The sequence below is a fragment of the Mus pahari genome, chromosome 15 (assembly GCF_900095145.1).
Source record: "Mus pahari chromosome 15, PAHARI_EIJ_v1.1, whole genome shotgun sequence".
In the NCBI taxonomy this organism is placed as follows: Eukaryota; Metazoa; Chordata; class Mammalia; order Rodentia; family Muridae; genus Mus; species Mus pahari.
The window spans coordinates 27,581,855-27,606,111 of record NC_034604.1 but is presented as its reverse complement, the minus strand read 5'-3'; positions in this window follow the sequence as shown (position 1 = coordinate 27,606,111).

Genomic DNA, 24,257 nt, shown 5'->3' with positions numbered 1-24,257 from the left:
TGTGTGTGTGTGTGTGTCTGTGTCTGTGTCTGTGTCTGTGTGTGTCTGTCTGTGTCTGTGTGTGTCTGTCTGTGTCTGTCTGTGTGTGTGTGCCTGTCTGTCTGTGTTTGTGTGTGTGTGTGTCTGTGTGTGTCTGTGTGTGTCTGCCTGTCTGTCTGTGTTTGTGTGTGTGTGTTTGTGTGTGTGTGTGTGTTGTGAACTTATGGAGACCAGATGTCATTCTTCAGAGTCATATACCTTGTTTCTAAGACAAGGTATATATCCTGGAACTCCCAATTTAATGAGGGGATTCTGCAAGCCCCAGAGATAGAGCTGCCTCTATCTATCTGACGCACCTCTGAGCTTGGCTGTTGTTCTGGTGTTGTTGGGTTTTTGTTGTTTGTTTGTTTGTTTGTTTGTTTTGTTTTAACATACACAGAGAAGGAAAGACTGAGACAGACACACACAGAATGGGGTGGGATGGAGAAAAGGGGGAGTAGGTGAGGGAAGAAGGGGCCAGTTACCTACAGCCTATATTCTGAACATGATACGACTGTTTTCCCGGAGGTTCGATTTGTTCTGTGGCCTTGGTTTGGCATAATCACACCATAGAAAATATGTCTGTTTTCGTAAAGGCATTGGTCATTAAGCCCGACAACCTGAGTTCAATCCCCAGGACCAACGTGGCAGAAAGAGAAAACAAGTTTCTTGAAAGTTGTCCTCTGACTGGCACACACGTGCCACAGCACAGACTTGCCCCCATAATACACACAAATCAATAAAGCTAGTGACCAACTTTTGAATTGCCACACTGAACACTTGACCTTGCCATCATGAGAAGGGTCTGATGCTGGCTGGACCGGTTGCTAAGGTGATGATCCTTCATGGCTCCATCACAACAGGTCATTTTCACATCACAGTGAGCAGTGGAGTTGCAGGGAGGTCATTGGTCACTCTGCATAGAGTCTGATCCCCAGTGACTCTCTGATAGGAACTTTCCGTGTCCAGAACGACACATTCGGTGACCTGATTTCTCACTGGGAACCACAAGGAGAGATTTTCCAACTCTAACATCTTTCCACATTTCCTGTTTTTTGGTTTTTTGTTTGTTTGTTTTTAAAAAGACAAAAACAAATGCACAATTGTGCCTCCTTATTCCTAGAATGAGAAAATGGTAGGACTGTCATCAGTAGTGACAGATGAAGTGGGTATCCCCACTTTTCCTTTCTTTTCAAACATTGCTGCAAATGCACTGAAGTAGTGTTGTTGTTGTTGTTCTTGTTGTTGGTTGGTTGGTTTTTTCAAGACAGGGTTTCTCTGTGTAGCCCTGGCTGTCCTGGAACTCACTTTGTCGGCCAGGCTGGCCTCAAACTCAGAAATCCACCTGCCTCTGCCTCCTGAGTGCTGGGATTAAAGGCGTGTGCCACCACACCCGGCTGAGGTAGTTTTAATTATTTTTAGTAAGCTTGCAAAGTGGCTGGTTTCTTTCTGGCATTTTCATGCTTGGTTTCAGTTGACCTTCCTGCTCCCTGGTTCCTGTTAAAGCTCTCTGCCCAGCATTCTCTCTCCCGTGTTCGTATCATACGTGTTACATTATCACCTCCCCAGCGTCTCCCTTGGAGCCTTTTTGCCCCTCTTGGTCGCTTTTAGCTTCCCGGCCTCTACACACTTACATCTCACAAGTACACACACCTAGGAGACTTAGAAGCTGCAACCTGCATCTAGAGAGAGCTTGCTTTGCCTGTCTTCCAAACTGGCTCCCTCACTTAACAGAGTTTCCAGTACCATTTATTTTCCTGCGGACATATTGTTTTGTTTATTTGTTTGTTTTCTTTGATTGACTAGTTGGATTTGCTTTGGGCTTTTTGTTTGTTTTGAGGTTTTTGCTTTGTTTTGCTTTTTAGATAGGGTCTCCTGACATAGCCCAGGCTATCCTGACATAGCCCAGGCCTGTTATAGCCCCGTCCTAGTGCCTGTTATAGCCCCGTCTGATCTGACAGCCTCAGGAGTGCTAGGAATATAGGCCTACACCACCATAGCTAGCCTAACTTTCTTTCTTTCTTTCTTTCTTTCTTTCTTTCTTTCTTTCTTTCTTTCTTTCTTTCTTTCTTTCTTTCTGTCACATTTTCTATCAGTTTAGTTCTTTATCTTTTTGATGCTCAAATTAGCCTAGATTTGGCCAGGTCTGAGATCTGTAGAGTAGGCCAGCAGACTGGAAACTCCTTTGAGATTTCTGGTCACAATCCAGCTAATACTTTCTATTCTAGAAGACTATAGTTTTGGCTACCCCTGCCTTGACCTGATAGCAGGAGACTCACCCACATTACAAAGGGCTGCCTTTGTCATTGACATCAACTGACTATGTATGTCAGTCATAGCTACACAATTTTCTCCTCCAGCAACATTACTACTAGTGTTTAACAAAGCAGCGGGCCCAACCACCCCAATACATAAAGCCCACCAACACAGTTGCTTCTTTTTTTTCCATGAGCATTTCAAGCTCATTGCTACATATTGAATGCTTGTGCCTCTCTCCCAAATTAACATGTCGAATGAAAATGTTTTACTGAACATAAGTAAAAAAAATTAGATTATACCTGGAAGGCACAAGGATTCAATATTGTTTGTTTGTCTTTGTTCTGCCTTCTGTCTTGGTTTGGCGATGGTGGTGGTCATCTTCCCTCTCCCCCTCCCCCTCTCCCTTCCCTCCCTCTCCCCCCCCCCTCTCCTTCTTCTCCTTCTCCTTCTCCTTCTCCTTCTCCTTCTCCTTCTCCTTCTCCTTCTCCTTCTCCTTCTCCTTCTTCCTCCTGTGGTACAATAGTCTGATAGATGCAATATAAGAAGAAATATCTTTTTCTGGCTCACAGTTCAAAGGGACAGTCCATCACAGCAATGAACTCAAGTCAGCAAGAGCTAGAAGCAACTGGTAACATAACATCACACCCACAGTCAGAGAGAATGAGGGATGCTTGTGCTCAGTTCACTTTCTCATTTTTTTTATACAGCCCAGGGCTGTAGCCCAGGGAATGGCACTACTCACAATTAACCTCAATTAACCTAATAAATACTCCCCAACAGTGGCCATATTCTCAGGTGATCCTAGATCTCAAGGTGACAAGTGAAACCACTTCTCCTCGCCAGCACTCGGGCTTGCAGTAGCGCTAGTGCCATCCCTGTGACTCTTCCTGTGAGCTTTGGCAGAGGGTCGGAGTTGAGGAGAATGAGCACGTGGACCTGCAGACACAAGGAAAAACTGGAGTGCAGCAATCCTGCCCCCATTCCCAGGCCCGGAGCTGGCAGGACAGGAGGACTTTATGGACTTTAGGCTCAGCGCTGATCTCCACTTTCAGTCTTTCTCTACGCTGACTTCTCTTGAAGCTGGGGCTTTAGCTTTAAATAGGATACGCTTTTAAGCACACATTCCAGTTCTGCTTTTTAAGTTCCCTTTCCCCCTTTTACTTTCAGCAGAACCAGAGAGGGACGTTAGAGATCTGCACAGCTCAGAAGAAGAAAGGGAGGAGAGAAAGGTGGAATGTCCACACACTGTCTGCCCATATTCTCAGGCTAGCTGGGGATGCTCCTGCCCTGGCAGACAGACTGGCCCCTGGGCCACCATGAGACAGCAGCAAGTGCCCCACCTCTGAGCACATGCCCTAAGTGTCTACCTATGTCCTGATGAGTCACCCTGGCTACTTACCCACTACCCCTGAAGCTCATCTGCTGGGTCCCAGCACCTTGGTATGATTCACCATTGTTCTGCAGTTTCTGTCTGAGCCTGGCGTGGGGAAAGATTGTTGCTTGGCCTTTGTAAGTAAAGAGCTTGCACATCTCACTGCTGCATACTGTTTGGTTAACAGGGGAAGTGGGGGTGGGGAAGGCAACTGGTTGGCTCTGTCATTCCTATCTTAACATCCCAACACATTACCCTGACGGTTACACACACACACACACACACACACACACACCCTGCCCATCAAACATTTCACCTGCAAAGCCACATCTCTCAGATTTGCAATGGTCCCACCCTCCAACACCACCTCTCTTTAAAACAAGAGATTCATCAAAGCTTTGGGACTGGGGCACTTTGTCATTTGCTAAAGTGCTTACTTACACAGCATGAGAACGAGTATTTAATCCCCAAGACCCAGGTAAAAAGCTGACCAACTGATCTGGAAAGGTGGCTCAAGGGTTAAGAGCACTTAATGCTCTTCTACAGGACCCGGGTTTCATTCCCAGCACCCATGTGGTAGCTGACTTTAAATCCAGTTCTAACACTTTCTCTGTCCTCCATGAGCACCAGGCACACAGACAAAGGTGCAGGCAAAACACATATACGAATAAAGTAAATCTTAGGGGAAAAGCTAAGCATAATAGTACACCTTTAATCCCAACACTGGGGAAGCAGAAACAGTTTGGAATTTGCTGGTCAGCCAAACTAACCAACTGGTTAATTTCAATCCCAGCACTCAGGAAGCAGAGGCAAGCAGATCTCTGAGTCAGAGGCCATCCTGATCTACATAGCAAATTCCAAGCCAGCCAGGGGTACATAGTGAATACTCTGCCCCTGAAAACCAAAACCCAAACAAAACAAGTTGTGTGCCAGCTGAGTTCACCCCTTCTTGTTCTCTACAATACAGATTAGTGATGTGTGCATATTTTTTCCTAACAGTTTAAGGATTTGGGGAAGGAAAAGACAATTGAAATTCAAACTACCATTTTGAGTCAACTTTTAAAGAGATTGTTTGAATGCTCATAGCAACCCTATGAACTAAATATTAATAATCACTTTCATTTTACCAATGAGAAAACGAGGTTAAAGCTAAAGTTGTATGGTGTGTTTAAGATGTCATGGCTGGAAAAAACCCCAGGGGCATGATGGTGTTTGCCTTTTAATTACAATACTTGGGAAACAGGCAGGTAGATCTCTATGAGTCTGAAGCCAGTCTGGTCTACAGTGTGAGTTCAGGACATAACTTGGACTGTATAGAAAACTCTGTCTGAAAAAAAGAAAGGAAAGAGGAAGGAAGGAAGGAAGGAAGGAAGGAAGGAAGGAAGGAAGGAAGGAAGGAAGGAAGGAAGGGAGGGAGGGAGGAAAAAAGAACAGATATCATGGCTAACAAAGAATAGCACTGTACTGCTCCTAAGTACAGAAACCTGAGCCATGTCCCACACTGGTGGGTGAAGCACAGTCTCGTGTAACTCTGTAGGTCTCTGTAAACTCTGGATCCTCTGCCCCAGGACACACACGAGGACTCCGACTGTATGCCATGTTTCCAAAGACCTTCCAACTCTGCCATTCCATTCCCATTCAGCCATTCATTTATTCACTCAGCCATTCATTCATTCACCTGCTCATGATGCCATATACTGAGAACAGCCTATGTTGCAGACTCTGTAAGAACAAACGGGACCTGGTTCCAGTACTGTGTACCTCTCTGCTGCTAAGTGCTCCATCTTTCAGATGGAGATGCTGAGAACAGAAGGGAAAAGACTCCCCAAGATCACATAGTGAGGGGGGCTGGAGCGACAATGTGGCTGATGAAGAGTTTGCCAATCCTCAGAGCTCACAGTTTAGGGGGAGAGAGAGATGGGTGTGTTGGGGCACACTTGAAAGCCCAGTGTTGAGGAGACAGGGATGTAGAGATCCCTGGGATTTCTGGCCAGTCAGCTATTCTATCTGGCAGTCCCAGACCCTGTCTCAAAAAGTTAAGGTAGATGGTGCCTGGGCAGTGATCCCCAAGGTGTCCTCTGGCATAGATGAGTCCCCCATGCAAAATCTCATAATCACTGCAGGACTGACAGAAGTTCCTCTTTTTACAAACTTGTACCTAATATTCCCTGCCTTTTGAATATAAATTGTATGTAAATATTGTTGAAAAACTAGATTGTACACGACATATATTTCTCCCAACATTTGCTTTACGTTTCGAAAGTTGAAATTGTTTGTTTTACATGTTATTTCTCCTTAGGATATGCTGAAAACTGAGCATGGTAGCACAACCAGTTATTCCAACTTTGATGCTCAAGCAGGATAATCATGAGTATATACTACATATATAATCTCCTTTTCACACATGTAAAATGTCGTCATCTGTAACTGTTTTTCTTACTTACTTACTACATATATAATCTCCTTTTCACACATGTAAAATGTCGTCATCTGTAACTGTTTTTCTTACTTACTTACTACATATATAATCTCCTTTTCATACATGTAAAATGTGTCTTCTGTAACTGTTTTTACTAAATGATTCATATAGAAAGTCTTGATGAATTTCACTAGGTGGTGGTGGCACACATCTTTAATCCCAGGACTTGGGAGGCAGAAACAGATCTCTAAGTCTGAGACAAACCTAGAATACAGAGCAAGACCCCAGGGAAGCCAAGGCTAAACAGAAACCCTGTCTCCAAACACCAAACCACAACAAAGCAAAATTTGAAAGAAAAAAAGAAAAGAAAAGAAAGTTTATGAATTTCAGCTACATTTATGAAAATTAACATGTTAATGTTAACAAATGAACAGAAAGTAAATGGAACACACATGAGAGACTTGCTGAGTTTTGCAAGTAGACCCAGATCTAGATATTTTCTGCAGTGTAGACACTACGTGAGCGGCTATGTGAAACTACGAAGAGCTAGCTCAGTGGTTAAGAATGCATACCATTCTACAGAGGACCTCATGGAGACCCACAGTGACTCACAACCACCTGGAACTCCAATGCCAAGGTACCAGCACTCATATGCACATACACAACACACACACACACACACACACACACACACCTAATTACAAATAAAAACAAATCTTTAATATCTACAGGGACATGCACCTAATTGCAACTATGCTGGGTTCAATCCCTACCAGCAAAAATTAAGCAAAGCCCAACCTGCATGACTTATGAAATAATAGTATGTCCCCACTTTGGCTTTAGCACCTTTGCATATGCATATTGAAAAGGGTCTCACTGTATTCCCCAAGCTGCTTTGAACATATTATATAGCCCGGAGTGGTCTCAAATTCACAATCCTCCTACCTTAGCCTCCACAGTACTGGGATTCAGGTATACACTACCACTCCTGGTCAGCAATTCAGATTGTTGACATATGTGTATCTGCCTTTATTTTTTAAGTGTGTTGTATAAGTATTTCTGTGTCCGTAAATACCATATTATTCTTCAATTTTTAATATGTATTTGTTTGTTTATGCATTGTGTTTGCACAACAACCTCCAGGGGCAAGTTCTCTCCTTCTACCATGTGTGCCCCAGGCGGTAGGGTGGTGGCAGGCATTTTTACCTGCTGAGCCACCTCATCTATCCACAACATCATTTTTAATTGTATAAGGCCCCACTGCGGGCCTTACATTGTACTATATTGTCTAATCAATACCTTATTTTTGAAATTCAAATTTGATTTCCAACTTTCCTAACTGCAGATCAACCTTAATTAATATGCTCATATTGTGCAATGGCCTTCAGATAAGGACTGTGGCCAACATGTGGGCAGACACTGATTTATTTCATCTTAGAGGTCACTGTCTGTCACAAAGGGAAGTCAAGGCAGGAACTTAAGAAGCACCTGGAGGCAGGAGCTGAAGCAGAGGCCATGGAGGGCTGCTTACTGTATTGCTATCTGGCACACATTTAGCTGCCTCCCAGGAGCATCTGTCAGGGTTGGAACTGCCCACAGTGGGCTGGATCCTGCCACCTCAATTAGAAGTCAAGAAAATGTTCCTCAGACGTACCCACAGGACAATCTGATGAAGTCAGGTCATCCATTGAGAGTCTCGTGGCATCTACAGTCATATCTAGGAAGACATATCAGATGTCTAGGTTTGGGTCAAGTTGACAAAAATTGACCAACACGCTCATGTTGGAACATAAATCCTCAAGTCACATGCCAGTGGAATGTGGGAGTGATATATCTGGCAGGTGTTGAACCATGGGTCTGTCCTCAAGGATAAATTGAGCTATTAATGAATCAGTGAACTAATGAGTTAGAAAAGAAGCAGGTCTGTTATAAAAGTCAGTTCAACACAGGACATGGTAGCACATGCCTGCAACTCCAGTGCTCCTGAGGTAGAGGCAGGAGGATCAGAGGTTCAAGGTCATCCTCAGTTATGTATTTGAAGCCTTCGTGGGCCACATGAAAACTGGTATCAAAAACAAAATAAAAGGGAGTTGGGAAGATGGTTCATCAGTAAAGAGCAGTGGCAACTCTTCTTGAAGACCTGGGTTCAGTTCCCAGCACCCATACTGGTAGCTCACAACCGTCTATAATTCCAGTCACAGGGGATCCAACACCATTTCTTTCTGGCCTTTCCAGATAACAGACACACATGAGGTACACAAACACACAGGGAAAATACTCACACACATACAATAAAAAATAAAATAAAATTTAAGCCTGGAGAGATGGCTCAGTGGTTAAGAGTACTGACTGCTCTTCTAGAGGTCCTGAGTTCAGTTCCCAGCAACCCCATAGTAGCTCACAACCATCTGTAATGGGATCCAAGTCCCACTTCTGATGTGTCTGAAGACAGTGACAGTGTACTCATATACATAAAATAAATATCTTTTTAAAAAGTCATTTAAAAATATTAGATTGGCCACTTCTGTAAGCCCCCCTCCATGTGCCACCCTAGGCTGCCTTGGGTTCTGTCTTGCCCTGCCAGCAGGAAGCCCCTCACCTCAGCCCTCCTCTGCCCAACTTCAGAATTGTAAGAAACAAATTCTCTACGGTTAGAGCCATGACTTCCTTTTCCTCTTTGGTGTAAAATGCAGGATAACAGGAGAGAAAGTAGATGGAGACAGACACTAGGAGAGAGGTCAGAGAGGAGCCTGGGTGGGTCATGCAGTTAGGAACTGAGGCTGGAGTGGGCAGGCAGTAGGGGCTCTGACCACTGAGCTTCACTACGACCACAGGCCTATGTCTAATTGCAGCTGAGAGTTAGATGCCATTGTGAATCTTTGACCTGATAAGGTGATAAGGAGAGAGCTCAGTTCGTCAGTAAAGTAAGTGCTTGTGCTTTTTCAAGGACCAGAGTTCAGTTCTTAGAACCCAGGCTGGGGAAAAGAGAGAGAGAGAAAGAGAGAGAGAGAGAGAGAGAGAGAGAGAGAGAGAGAGAGAGAGAGAGAAGAAAAGAAAAGAAAAGAAAAGAAAAGAAAAGAAAAGAAAAGAAAAGAAAAGAAAAGAAAAGAAAAAGAATCCAGGCATGATTGCACATGCTTTTAATCACAGAACCAGTGGCTTCCTACAGTTAGCTGGTTACTAAGCCTAGCTGGATCAGCAAGTTCCAGGCCAGTAAAGAGAGTCTACTAAAAAACTGTCACACAAGCTTCCAAAGGAGGGAAGTATATTGGCTATTTTTATATCAACTTCACACTCATCAGAGAGGAGGGAGCCTTGAGAAACTCATCAGGCTGTAGGCAAACCTGTAGGGCCTTTTCTTAATTAGTGACTTATGGGGAAGGGCTCAGCCCATTGTGGGCGGGGCCATCCCTGAGCTGGTGGTCCTGGGTTCTATACGGAAGGAGGCTGAACAAGCTATGGGGAGCAAGTATGTAAACAGCACCCCTCCATGACCTCTGCAGCAGCTCCTGCTCCAGGTTCCTGCCCTGATTTCCTTTGAGGATGATCTGGGACGTGGAAGTGTAAGCTGAATAAATCTTCCTCAAGCTGCTGAGGTCACGGTGTTTCATCACAGCAATAGTAACCCCAACCGAGACAGGAAGTGGCCAATAGTCCTACCCAGCTATGATGCTTATGAACTAAAACAATGACCAGCATCGCACAAAATCCATAAGGGTGCAGCTAGGTCCCACATAACGTGGCAGTAATCAAAAGCTTTCTAATTGGTCTCAGGGTCTGCTCAAAAAGATGGAATTTGTTATCTGGTGCTGAAACCTAGCTAACTACCTGAGACTACTGAAGTCATGGATCTTGAAGGAACACCTACAACCACCACTTCCTTAAATCAGCTTAATTCCTAACTACCATCTAAACATTTATCCGTAATTATACCCACAGATAAGTGTATCCCACACCCCTCATCAAAAAAAAAAAAAAATCCTCTTTGCAACAGACAGAAACCATTAAGAAAACCACAACCTTTCAAAATACAGGAAACAAATGGCCACGTGTGCCTAGTCTCAATGGACATGCCCACAGCACGACTCCTGCCCTCAAGGCTCAGAGGTCACCGAAGAGGGAGAGGGGAGACGGAGAGACAGAGGATTCGGAAGTTGGCTCTGAGATAAGGCCTCCTAGAAATGTCAGAGAAGCTACACCCCTGAAGTCTCGTCAGCATGGCTGCCTAAACAAGACCTGAGCAATGGTGACACCAGTGGGCATGCTGACGTGGAAGGGAGACGGGAGACGGCACACAGGACTTGAACCCCAGACAGAGAGCTATGGGCAACTGGAGAAAGCTGAGCGCAGGAGAGATGGTCTCCCCTGGGAAAGAGCACCCCAGCTGGTGATTTAATAACAAATGTCACCATGAACATATAAGCAACATCATAAGGAATGAACAGGTGCTGTTTATATATTTAGATAAATGTATAAAACAATAATTAAAGAACAAGAGGCCATGAATTTGAGAGTGAGCTAAGAGACACGTGGGTGGGAGGGGCTGAAGGGAGGAGAGGGAAAGGGGAAAATAATGTAATTATAATTTCAACAGCAAAGAAAACAGGTAGACGGAGTCTGAAGAGGACACCTGAGATTATCTTCTGGCCTCTACACATGGATGAGCATAGATATACACACAGATACACACACACACACACACACACACGCCCGCATGCACACCCGCATGCACACCCGCATGGACTTGGGTGCACCTGCCAATACAAATGCACTTGCTTGAGTATAAACGTGCACACAGAGAGATAAGTCTTAGAGCTCAAAGGTAGTCTTGAAAAGCTAAACATTAATGTCAATAGCTAATAATTAATATGGAGTATGGATGCCACGCCAGTCTTCTGTGGTACTCATTCTCACTAGAAGGGTAGACATTGTTTCCATTCCTCTTTTGCTCATAACTTCACTGAGGCAGACAGGGAGAATCCTAGTGCTGGAAAGGCAGCCACAGGTCGATCTGTGGCCTCCCCCCCTACCCCCTTTGACCACTAAGCCATGGGGATTTGCTTTGCTTTGCTTTGCTTTGAGGCAGGGTTTCAGTATGTAGCCCTAGATATCTTGGAACTCACCATGCAGATAGACCAGGCTGGCCTCCCAAGTGCCAGGATTACAGGCATGATGTACCACCACATCTGGCCTGAATCATGCTTTTTACCAAACTAGCTCTGAAGGCAAAGATGTGTTGGTGGCCTGAGCCTGTCCTGCCCCTGCCTCTCACACGGATGTGAACCCTGGTCTTTGCCTGCAGGTATTCCTCACCTCTAAGGCTCACAAATCTTCCGAAGGTTCCACATCTGTGCTAAGCACCATGGTCTCTGAGCACCTGGAAGAAAAAGCCAGTCTTCCAGTTAGTTCATTTGTTTGTCTGTCCAGCACAACCTCACAGATTAGGGACACTGATCCAGACTGCATAGGCGCTGAAAACAAGGCCTGAATCACAATCACACATAGACTTTTTTTTTTTAGAGATGGAGTCATTCTACATAGTCCTGGTAGACCTGGAACTCACTCTGTAGACCAGGCTGCCCCCAAATTCACAGAGCTCTGACTATCTCTGCCTCCTGAGTGCTGTGATTGGAACCATGTGCTCCCATGCCCAGCCCACAGACTTTCAATGAACAGCCTTCCAGGCTGCAAGCTGCCGTCCCCTGAACAGTGAAGATGTCATTCCATCAGCTGCTCATTGCCAATGCCGCTATGTGATGTCACTCAAGCTCAAACTTTCAAGGGGTGGGGGGGTGATGTAATCAGTGATAATGTGTGCTTAGTCGTAGGGTTAAATGGGGTCCTGGGTCCACTCCATTGCAGGGCTCAGCCGCTCAGGGAGACAGAGTGCGGGAGTTTTCACTGCCCACGCTGTCGGCCTGGTGGGTGTCGGGCTGTGGGAAACCTTGGGACTCTGCTCACAGGGTGGGGAAGCACAGTATGAAGTCCCAGGGACAGCCAGAGCTGGCTCTGGGGTACCCAGGGCCTGCAGGGAGGCCGGGGCCAAATGATTCTCAAGTTCTTGGGCACCCAGGCACCTCTTGGAGCTGTGGAAGAGGTGAGAATGCAGGCTGGATCTGGCCCTGGGCCGAGGGGGAAAAGAGGGGAGCTCTGACCGGGTCTTGTGGGGATAGTCCTTGGCTTGTCAGCGGGAGGCTGGCTTAGCTTGTCTAGGTGGTAGTGGCTGGGAGCACAGAGAGGGGTATGGAAGATTAGACGCAGCTCTATAGGCGAAAGCCTTCTTTATGGCAACCCACTGTGGATCCCAGTGAAAAGAGACAACCCACAGTTTTAAGGCATTTATTATCATGGTAGAAAATGGTTAAGTAAAACCACACCCCAGTTCTCAGGGCGGGTCTGAGATTAAATACCTTGTGCAGGGAGGAGTGTCTGGGAAGGAAAGCTTATTGGTTAAGCCCTGCAGGTTCCTCACTAAAATGGAGATCTATCTTAAAGCTACCTGACCACAGGTTAGGTCCTCTACCTGTGGAGGGGCTTGGGGTGTTGCCCTTACGTGACTGATGGCCACAAATCTATGGAGGGCTGCGGCCTCGTGTCAGGAGCCTAGTGTCTAGGAACCAGGCAAAATGCCTGCGGTCCCTTTAGGGTCACTGGGATTTCTAACCTTAGTTCTGCCTTTCACTGTCCTACACTTAGTAACAGGTGAGGTCTTGGCTTCAGTGTCAGCACTACAGAGAGCAAGTTATCTGTGTATGTATGTACATGTGTGTGTGTGTGTGTGTGCGCGCGCGTGCACGCGCGCGTGCATGTTTTGGAGTAGGTGGACGCACACGTGAACGCAGTGGAACCTACTGTATTGTATAGAGGCCAGAAGTCAACCTCAAGCGTCATTCTGCCGGAGACATCCATCTTGGATTTTGAGACAGGATGTCTCATTGCCCCAGGACTTACTCATCAAGCTGGGCAGTGAACCCAGGGTCCTCCTGCGTACACCGTCCCAGCCCGGGATTACAGGGGCCTAGCCTCATACTCTTGTTTTTTACATAGGTTCTAACAACAACAGCAAGTTTGTCTTCACACTTGCAGAGAAAGTATTTAACAGACCAGAAAGAGAGAGAGAAAGAAAGAGAGAAAGAAAGAAAAAAAGAAAGGAAGAAAGACAGAAAGAAAGAAAGAAAGAAAGAAAGAAAGAAAGAAAGAAAGAAAGAAAGAAAGAAAGAAAGAAAGAAAGAAAGAAAGAAAGAGAAAGAAAGAAGGGGGGAGGGAGGGGAGGAAAGAAGGAAGAAAAACTTCAAATCATGTGATTTGAAAATAAATTTTTTCCCAACAATTAATCTGTTAGAAGGAAAGGATTTTATTTTCGTGCATAACTACTTTGAAAATGAAACCATCCATTACTTCTTTTAGCTTACAAAGTACCCTAGGGGGAAAACGTCCTTCAACATGCTGCTAAAATTCCTTTCCTGAGGAATCTCTCTCTCTCCTCCAAGGTCTCAACAATTAGCTGAGGCCAGGGTCCACATCATTTCACCCTGGGGAACCAGTGAGTTTATTTGGCTTACTGACTGGATAATAGGGGAGGGGTTACCAGTGAGAGCATGGGCCGCCTTAAAGCATCCACACTGGAAGGGTTGCCCCTAGCATGGATGATGACTTCTCGTGTAGATGGAGCACTAGTCCTTCTCCGCCTGGAGACTCTGGCCCCTCCATGAGAACCCGGAGTGCAATCAGGGAAGGATTGCATGCGGCTTGATGGGAGGAACAGCTGGGTACTCAGATGACAATTCTGGATAGTCTGCATCCCATCCTTGTACGAGAGAGCATCAACGGTCCAAAGAGGTCCAGCTCTGACCATCTTTTGCAAGCAGGCCCAGCCAAGCTCCAAAAAGGAGAGCAGTCTGACTCACGGATAGCCCTGTATCCTGAAGCCCCACCCCTTCCCTCAGCTCTTCTGTTATGTCTGGCTTCCTCTTCAGCAAGGGTCCCTGAGCCCAGTAGGAAGTGACACACATGTCTAATTGTTCTCCAGCAAGGTACCAAACCTTGTTCATGGCCAGCTCATGGTCACTGTGAAGGATGTTTCGCCTACTACAAAACACAAGTGAGGAAAGAGACAAACAATAGGATTGGGGAAATAACCAAATGGACATGTACTGTGGTAACAGCCTGTGATTATGGACACCAGTGTGGGGAAGCGCCCCAGCCAGCACATCATTTAACAAAGCAATGGTGGCTGTTTCTCCACTGGAGCCTGAGTTCCCTCATCCCAGGATTTTGTCTCTGTTCCCAGTACCAGTTATGACTTTCCCTCTGTGAAGTGGGCCCTCAATCCAATAAACAAGTTGGTTCTGTCCATAACCATTTGTACCACTATTGCGGCAGCTGGCACAGCGTGCCTGGCACTTCCCCCGTGAAGCAAGCAGGCTCCACAGCTGAGTTAGGACTTTCGGTGTTAATCCTCCTCAGCAACTTTAGTAGCAACTTCCGGCATCTGTGGGTGCTAGATGGAAGGGAAGGGACACTTCTGGCTGAGTTCTCGCTTTGTTTCTCCAAGTCCTGCGAGCAGAGCATGTGATGTCTTTAGCTAAAGGGTCTCCCCCTCTGGAATGGAACAGAACAACAACGCTGACCGGCTCTATCTTTAGGGACAACTAGGGCCTCGTTAGCCAACAGTCTCTAGAGAAGTAACCCACGCCTCGTAACCCAATAACCTTATAAGTTCTGGGAGCATCTGCTTCCCCCCACCACCACCACCACCACACACACAATACTCTGATTTACTCTTAACATTTACAGACCCAGGCCGTCACTGACTGCTCCCCGGCCCTTCCCCACACAGCCTTCCCCCATCACATCTGGGCGGTATCCAACCATCAAGTTTCTAAGAATTGCATAGCTATACCTGGCCCTTGTGCATGTTGGGAACTACTTTCTCATGCTTGCCTTTCCGTTTTCTCTTTTCTCTGAGCTGCTCTCACACGTTATGAGCACTCTTTATGTGCTGGCCTAAGTCACTTAGATCCTTCAGAGCCTCTCTTACTTCCTAAAGATCCTGCCCCACCAACAGCACGGCAGAGTTGCTAAATCTCCATGCCAGTCTCGAGGGCCTTGCTAAATACAGCTCTTCCCTTTAAGTCTGTGGTGAACACTGTCCTATCGGGCCCTTTGAACTGGGCATTACACACCACATTCCTCGTACCTACTTCTGTCTGCTGCTGATGGCCACGTGTCTCTACTGGCTCATTTGAGTCAGTCTTTCAGGGACTGAGTCGCATGGCACTACCTCAGGCTATGCAGTTTGTGTCTTGAGGAAGGGTATATGCTTAGAGTCCTCAGTCTCTCCACTTCTGTAGCACCCACGCCGGCCCCACCTGTCCCTGTATCCCATAATATCACAAGCCAGGCTGTGAGACTCCATCACTGCTTGTTTAAGTCTTCCAGCAATTCCAGTGCTGAGGAATCTCTGATTACCATGGTTTCTCATCCCAGACCATGGTTACGATCCCTGTCCGTATGCTGGATCGTGGATTTTTCTTTTTCTCTGTATCAAAGGTCAGGCCTGATGCACACCTTCTATAACCTCTAGTTCACAGTCATCCTCTTTGGGTCCTTGTATGGATCCCAGGTTTTAGGGTCTCAGAAGAGCTCTTTATTACTATTTAATCTTGGAACTCTCCCCCCTTTTACCCTCTTGATTAAAAAAAAAAAGAAAATGTCCAGCCAACATTTCCATTTCTTCTTCTCTTTTATCCAGTTTCTCTGCTACGTCGGAGGTCAGTACAGAAGTTGCTGGCTTCACCTCTCTGTCTTGCTGCAGTTCCCCCCGCCACACACACACACACACACACACACACACACACACACACACCTTGCAGACTCCCTCTGGGCTGCCACCTCAGCATTAGATAGATCTCTTATTACTCATAGTGGAGGCCAGGCTGCCTCTGCAGCTGCTTGCTGATTCTGCCACCCATGATGCGCCACTTCCGGGGCTCACGTCTGCTCTGTACCTCCGGCTTGTCCCGGAGAATCTCCATGTTCCCAGGTAGATCCATCCCGCCCATAAGGCAGGCATGTTCACTCCATACCACCTAGAGGAAGACTGCCACCCTGGAGTCCCCTTCAGGCACCTCCCACCCACAGGTCTCACTACTTCTGCCTTGTCCATGCCCCTACCTCTATTCTCATAAGCCCTACAGAGACAAACCACCCCCTTCCTCACACAGACAAACAGACACACACACACACACACACAGAATTTCTCTTTGGTCGTTTGTCTTAGTCTCCCAAGACGGGACACCACCACTGTTCTTCCCAAACTCACTCTGTTTTGTCTCTCCTGCCAACTATGCCAAGAGTTACTAAAATTCTTCTCCTGGCTGAGGTGTAAACACTGTCTCCCTGCTCCTTGTATGGTCCCTTGATAAATCCAGGTGTGATTCCACCAAAGTTCACGCTGGGAGAGCAGTGAGTTAACTAAGCTTAGGGACAGTGCAGTGGGTGAAAGACCCAGGTGAATTCCGGAGATGGCAAGAGTATGGCTCGGAAGACACCCCTGTACAGCAAATAGTTAAAGCATAACTTGGAAAACTGATCTCAGACAAATTCCTGTTCTGGCATTTACTTCATAAAAAGGCAGATGGGCTTGGTTTCTTTCTATACATAAATTGCAGTTTCTGCCCAGAGATTAATATCTATAATCTAACCATCAGATTACGAGAACAAAAGACATTTGAAACACATTGACACAGAGGCTTCACACAGCTGATGTTTTCATTTTTTGACTCCAGTATCTTGTGTGTATGGAGGTGTATTTTACATGTATGTATTTTACACGTATGTATTTTACATATATGGGTGTGTATGAATGAGCACAGATGTACATGTGGAGGCCAGAGGATGATGTCAGGTAGCTTGTTGGATGGCTTTCCATCTTATATACTGAGGCAGGGTCTCTCAATGAGCAGAGATCACCTAGCTTGCTCAGGAGACCTCTTCCCACCCCCAGAATGCTGGGACTACTGCAGGCAGGACACCACCCTGACTGGCATTACATGGCTCCCAGGTCCAGATTCCAGTGCTCACTCTCCTACAGCAAGCGCTTTACCCACTCTCCAGACCCTCCCTTTGTGACTTTCTGGTTGCAAAGAAACAAAGAACTTTCCTGAAGTTAATATTTATCTACCTAGATACAAATTATGCTCAGTGCTCTTTAATCTATAGAACTTTAGGCATTTGTCACCTTGACATTGAGAAGAAATGCATCAGCATGGTAGTAAGTGCCTGCTCTGAATGCCAGTCTCCAGGAAACTGTTTTCTCCTCTACAGCTCTCTGGCTTATCTGAATCCTTTACAACAATCATAATCAAGTTTTGTGTGTGGGTTTGTGTGTCAGCACACAGGCATCTGAGCATGTTTGTGTGTGCATGTGTGTGGGTATACACACAAGGGGATCTGCCTACGTGCACTTATGTGTGAACGCATCTGGAGGCCAGAGGTCAACCTCAGCTGTCATTCCTCAGGAACCATCTACTTTATTTTTTGAAACAAGATCTCACCCTGTCCTTGGCCTCAGTGACTTAGCTCCTGGCTGGTCGGCACAACGCAGATCCACCTGTTTCCACTTTCCCAGTGCTGGGATTACAAGAACATACCATGCCAAGCTTTTCAACATCAGTGCTGAGGAGCAAAATCAAGTCCTTAGGTTTGTGTAAGCAAGCACTTTATCAACCAAGCCATCTTTCTAGCCCCAATATTTTTTTAGTATAGGATCTTATTAATTACTTGAGAGTTTCATATCATGTATTTTTGCCATACTCCGCTCTCTCTAACTCCTCACAGATCTATGTGATCTCCCCCAACCCCAACGACTGACCATTTTAATTAAAAATTAATTTCTCTTTGTACAGTATATTCTGGTCATCATTTTCCCTCCTTCATCTCCTCCCAGATCTTCCCCACGTCTCCACCCATCCAACTCCATGACCTTTTCCCTCTCTCTTTAGAAAACAGACAGGCAAATAAAAACCAAACCAGAATAAATCAAAACTAACAGATTAAAAAAAAACTGAGAAAAGGTAAGAAATGCCTGAATAAAGTATATTATGAAACAAGACATCTCCAGAAATGCCATTGAGTTTGTTTGTGTTGGCCACCTACTTTTGGGCATGCGCCCCCTCCCTTAAGTGTAGTTTGTACACCCAATGAGACTCCATTGGAGAAAACTAAAATTTCCTTTATGAGCTGTTGACAACTGGAGATAGCTTCTGGGTTGGGGATACTCATGCTTACCCTGAAGTGCTAGGAGCCCCTCTTACTTGGACACGCCCAGGCCCCATACATGCTGCCATGATCTTTGTGAGTTTATATGTGTTGTTAGGTCTGGAAGATATGGCTTCCTTGGGATCTTACATCTCCACTGGCTCTTACAATCTTTCTGCCTCCTTTTCTGCAGAGTTTCCTGAGCCCTGAGGAAAGGGGTTTGATGAAGACATCCCATATATGACTGAGTGATCCAAGGTCACTCATTCTCAGCACATTGTCCAGTTGTGGATCTCTGTAGAAAGTTCCTATCTCCTGCAGGAGGGTGGTTCTCTGATGATGGCTGAGAAAGGCATGGATCTATGAATGTAGCAGAATGTCATTACGAGTCATTTTATTGCTACATTCCTTTAGCACAACAGTAGTATTTGGTTTTCCTCTATGTCAATGACCTATCTAGACTGAGCAGTGTCAGGCATAGGTTCCATGTCATGGAATGGAGCTTAAATCCATGTGGTGGTTGGTTATCCCCACAGCTTTTGTGCCACTATTACACCAGCATGTCTTTAGGTAAGTTGCCATTGTAGATAAGGGCTATAGCTGGGTGGGTGTTTACCTTTCTCCTCTAGTAGTGTGCAGAGTGCCTCCCAGTGCCATGAACACTGGCCATTAGTGGTACAGCACCAGCACAACTTCTCTGTGTTCAATGAAATACGCGACTGCTGTTTTCAGCGATAGGGATTTACCTTCAATTTGTGGATAGTGACCAAGTAGCCTTATGAGCAATCACCTGAGTTGTTTGGAGGTTTCAGGGGGCCCCTTTAGCCACAATTCAATTAGAAGTAACCCATCCCTGTTACTAGAAGCTTCACTTGGTGGAAAGAAATCTCATTGGGACTTTGTCTCCACAATTATTTGGAGATTACATTTAGGTTTCTTTCAACTATGTATGTATTTTAAGAAGCTTCTACTGTAATAAGTTTCCAGATGACCCTCTGGTTGCCCTTAATGTTAGCTGTCCCTCCCCATGTCTTCTCCCTCATTCTCTTTCCCTCCCCATCTCCACTGAATCCTCCTGTTCCGATCTCCTCTCTGTCTCTCTATATCTATATATTCCATTTTTCCTTTCTTGCAAGGCATTCGGCCTTTATGGCTATACAGAGTGTAGCATGTCTATTGAAGGCTTAAAAATTCAGCTGGTTGGGGGAGAAAGCCTTAAATATTCTGGATAAAGCTTGGCCTCAGATTTTTATTAATAAGCTCAAGACATTGTACTAAAATGTACTGCCTCCTGAATCCTTCTTTTCAGAGATGAAACCCTGGTCTTATAAAAATAGCCTTTGCTTGCAGTTAGACAGAGAGAATGTCACAGAGGGGGGAAAAAGAAGAAGGGAAAGTGCTGGCTAATGGGCCTCAAATCTGACAGATGTCTGGGGGCTGAGAGACAGAGCCAGTCCACACCACTCCTCCCCCACAAGGGCCCAAACCCTGTGTGTGCTGGGTGCTGGCTTTCTATGAGGCTGTGATTAATTTTAGAAGACTCTGACATTCCATCTGAGTCATTCTGATGTGGCCTGATTGGAACTGAACAGGCAGGTCCATTTCAACACCATCTTCTCTGGTGTTCTGACCTCTGGACTTCTGCCAGCTCCTGAAATCGCCATGCCTTGGGGTGTGGTGTGTGTGTGTGTGTGTGTGTGTGTGTGTGCCGTCTGGCTACCAGGAAGGGCTCAGTTACCATCAAAACCAACAGAACCACCTGAAAACAGCTCCATCCCTGTCATCACTCAAGGCAACTTGGGGGATGCTGTTTAGAAAGCCCATTCCAGGTTTTTCCAATTCAGCAGCATTATGAATCACCTATTGTATGCAAACAGTGCCTCAGAGAGTCCCAAACCTAATCACACACCTTCAATAAATATCTCACTAAAAAATACAAATACTAAACCAGGGAGGTGACTAATGTCAATGACTAAAGTGCTTGCCACCCAGCCTACTGGCCTGAGTTGGGTCTCCAGGACTCACATCGTGTAAGGAGAAAATTGATTCCCACAAGCTGTCCTCTGACCTCCATATTTATATCATGTCACACGTGTAATCCTCTCCATCTCCCCTGGCCCTATCATAAAGTTCTAAAAAATTAAATACAGATACTGTACTGAGGATAGTTAAATTAGTAAAGTACTTGTCTTGTAAGGACAAGTACTTGAGTTCCATACTCCTAGAATCCATATTTTAAAAGTACAGGTAGGGATTGGGTAGTGGTAGTGCATGCCTTTAATTCCAGCCCTCGGGAGGCAGAGGCAGGAGGATCTCTTTGAATTCAAAGCCAACCTGGTCCTCAGAGTTAGTTCCAGAACAGCCAATGCTACACAGAGAAAAACAAAATTACAGGTACGATGGCAAGAGTTTACAATCCTGATGCTGTCAAGGCAAAGACAGACAGATCCTTGAGCTCAGTGGTCAGTTGCCTAGCCCAGTTCAAAGAACAAAAACTACAGTGAACAATGGCTCTAGACTAACACCCAGTGCTGTCTTCAAGCCTCCACTCACACATAAGTGTGCTCATGCACCTGCACACATGCACATCAATCTTAAACCATCAAACACACACACAATGCCTAGGGCTAGCCCAGACACTGATTCAGTGCATCTAGCCAAGGGTCCCTAGGTTTTTGTCTGTCTTTGAGGTCTGAGTACCACAGCTGTGGAGGATCTAGAGTGGAGGGATATTGGGCTGTGTGTCTGCTTTGCCACTGGGGTGCCTGAGTGCGGCCAGCAAGCCACTCTGTGATAGGGATCTCAGCCAGAGGTTTTCTGGAGGAGAAACAGCTGGGGCTGGGACAGATGTTGTGGTTCCTGGCCTCCTCTGTACCCAGATACCTTTGTGGACTTCAGGAACGGGGTCCACGAGTCCTCCCTCGCTTTCCCTATTCACCAGGCAGGAAGGGGATGGCTGAGCCCGGGACAGGGGCAAAATCCTATTAGGTTTGGAGAAAGAGAAAAGACTTTCTCTGGGAGATTTAGGCACCGCTCTTTACTATGAAGGCCCTTCCACCCCACCTCCAGGCAATCCTTGGTGACAGAGATGGTCCTTGCTTGTCCAAACTGCTTTATTTGATGGCAGATGTGTACACATACACCTTACTCAGGGTGAACCAGGGATTAAATACCTTTTGTGGAGAAGAATGCCCAGGAAGGGAAGTTTATTGGCTAGACACTCGGGGGGGGGGGGCTATCTAGACACCTCATTAGCATGGAGAACTCCAGCTTTTTATGCTATGCAACCGATTGCCTGGTCCTCTCAGTGGGATGTCATGGTTACATGTTCCAAAGATCAGGTAGCTTGGCAGAGAGCTGGCCTCATGGCTACCATTCCCAATTCTGAGATCTCCTGGGGTTTAGGCTTGGTCAACCTTACCAGTACTTCTGTCTGGTGGCATGGGCCACTTGTCCCACAAAGGGACTCTAAACCATTGCCCTGAGATTCTCTGTGTCACCAAGAGCCATTACTGGGATGACAAGGAATCGATTTTTCTGAAGACTGTCTCTGGATCATGCCTGGGGATGAGGAGTATCCAAAGACATGGACTGAAAATCTCCCACTGGTCAGGATTATTGTGACAAAAGGAATGTTGGCAAATCACGAAGAATGAGCACTATCCAGGTTCAGCAAAGGCCAAGAGTTTGTAATTATGAGTTGTTTCTGCAGCAGAGCAGTTACCAAGCACCAGGAAGCTTGCGCAATGCTATCAGGGCTAGGCCAGGAGTTTATAATCCTGAAAAGTTTCTGCAGCTGAGCGGCTAGCAAGCACCCGGGAGCATGCGCCGTGCCATTAGGCAGCCTCACTTCTCTGTCTGGTACTGTCTCATTCGTCATACTTCCGTCAGGAGAGGAGTTGAAGATGTTTTTTTCCTTTCCATTCCCTTGCTCTCTTGCCCTCTCTTGCCTGGTAGTCTGACCAACCTCTCTGGTTTTTGTAATAGGCTTAGAAGTAAGTACCTGACCCAGGATGAGCCAATCAGAAGCCAGGAAGCGGGTCAATCGTTAGGTGTCAAATACCGATAAGGTACCTCAGAAGTGTCTGTGGCCATGTGCTACCCTGCGTATAGCAGGCATCGTGAAGTGGAAGAGGCCAGAGGGAGATGTCCTGGTGACGCTAAGTGTCTGCTCCCATCGCCCTGACTACTGCCCAAGCTTGGTTTGTGGTTTTTGTCATTAGCAACCAATGTTATAACTTCCAGGTGTGGTAGTGTGTATCTGTAACCCCAGGCAGTACTCGGGAAGATGAGGCAGGAGGATTATGAGTACAAGACCAGCCTGGGTCATAGAGCCCTGGTACTGCAAGTCTATGGAGCTCTGTATTCTGGGATAGCTATAAATACTCACGACTTCCTTGGAGCACACATACAGTACTCTGGCTATTCTTAGTCACATGCTGAGTTTGGGAAGGACTCAGGATCCCTGTGGCTACATGTCTTGAGGGAAAGATGAGCTGGCCCCTCAGCTGTGCTGCCCTGCTTAGCATCCGAGCCCAGCTCACATTGCAGCTGGGGATTAAATCTCATGGGCTCCAAGAATCCTATCCCAACAGTGCCCAAGTTGGAAGTGCGTCCAGCCATCATGAACCTAAAGTGCCATGGTTCCCATCGATGCATCCAGACAGCTTCAAAGGCTTTCCAGCCCAACTGCTGTGCAAGTCACCTCCCATTATGGCAACTGCCCTGCAACAAAACTTGGGTCCGCTGCCAGGGCTCTGAGACACACCCTTTCCCCTCACAGACTGTGAAAGGACACTAGATGTCTCTGCTGAATTGTTTGCAAACACCCATAACCCCCGCCCCTGCACCCTGCAGCCAGTATATGTGAATATCTATACTTCCTTCCCCCTCACCAAGACTTATTTTTGTATGTATATGAGTAGTTTTGCCTGCTTTGTACATATGTGCCCATATACATGCTGGCTGGTTGTAAGCCGTATGGGCACTGGGGTATGAACTGCACATATGGTGGGGACCTTCCCTGTATGCATGTGTGCATATGTGTGTGGATGCTGAAGGACAGCCTCAGGTGTTCTTCCTCTGCTATTCGCCTTAGGATCTTTTGTCACCAAGTAGGCTAGGCTGGCTGATCAGTAAATTCCAGTAACTCACCTGTCCCTGATTCTCGTTGCTACTTGACAGGTATGTGTCACCACACCCATTTTTTTTTTTTTAAATATGTTTTCTTAGGACAGAACTTGGGTCCTCATGCTTGAAGGCAAGCTCGTTGCTACTGAGCCATCTCCTCAGTGCCTAACACCCTCGTTAGGGCAGGATTTACACTTTACACAATTCTGCCACAGTTCCTTGGTGTGGTGTGGTTGTACCGCCATCATCACCACAGTCATGGAGAGAGCGTGATCAGTACTCTAAGTAACCCAAAACCTTCAGCCATCTCCCAGTGAGCCCATCCCTTCTTCCATCCTGTAGATGGGATCATACGCTGTGTGACCTCCCGTGGTTCACTTCTTTTACATCCCACGCACAAAGTGTTCTGAAGAGTCATCTATGCTGTCATGATGCTCTACTGACTGGACAATTGTCCTCTGTGCTAATCTCTTATGTATGATATGCCTTCTATCAGGAGGGTTAGTCTGACTTATTCTTATCTCTGTGACTCTCTAATTTCTTCCCCTTGCCTTATTGCTCAGGCTAGTGTTTCCAGCACTGTATTGAAAAACAGTTGAGACATCAGACAGCCCTGTCTCATCCTGATTTTAATGGGAATTGATTTCAAAGCATTATCTAATTTCCCTTGTGACTTCTTTTGCTGTTTTTAATTTATGCATTTTCAAATGCATTTTTGTTGCTGACTTACAGTTTCTTCTTCTTCTTTTTCTTCTTCTTCTTCTTCTTCTTCTTCTTCTTCTTCTTCTTCTTCTTCTT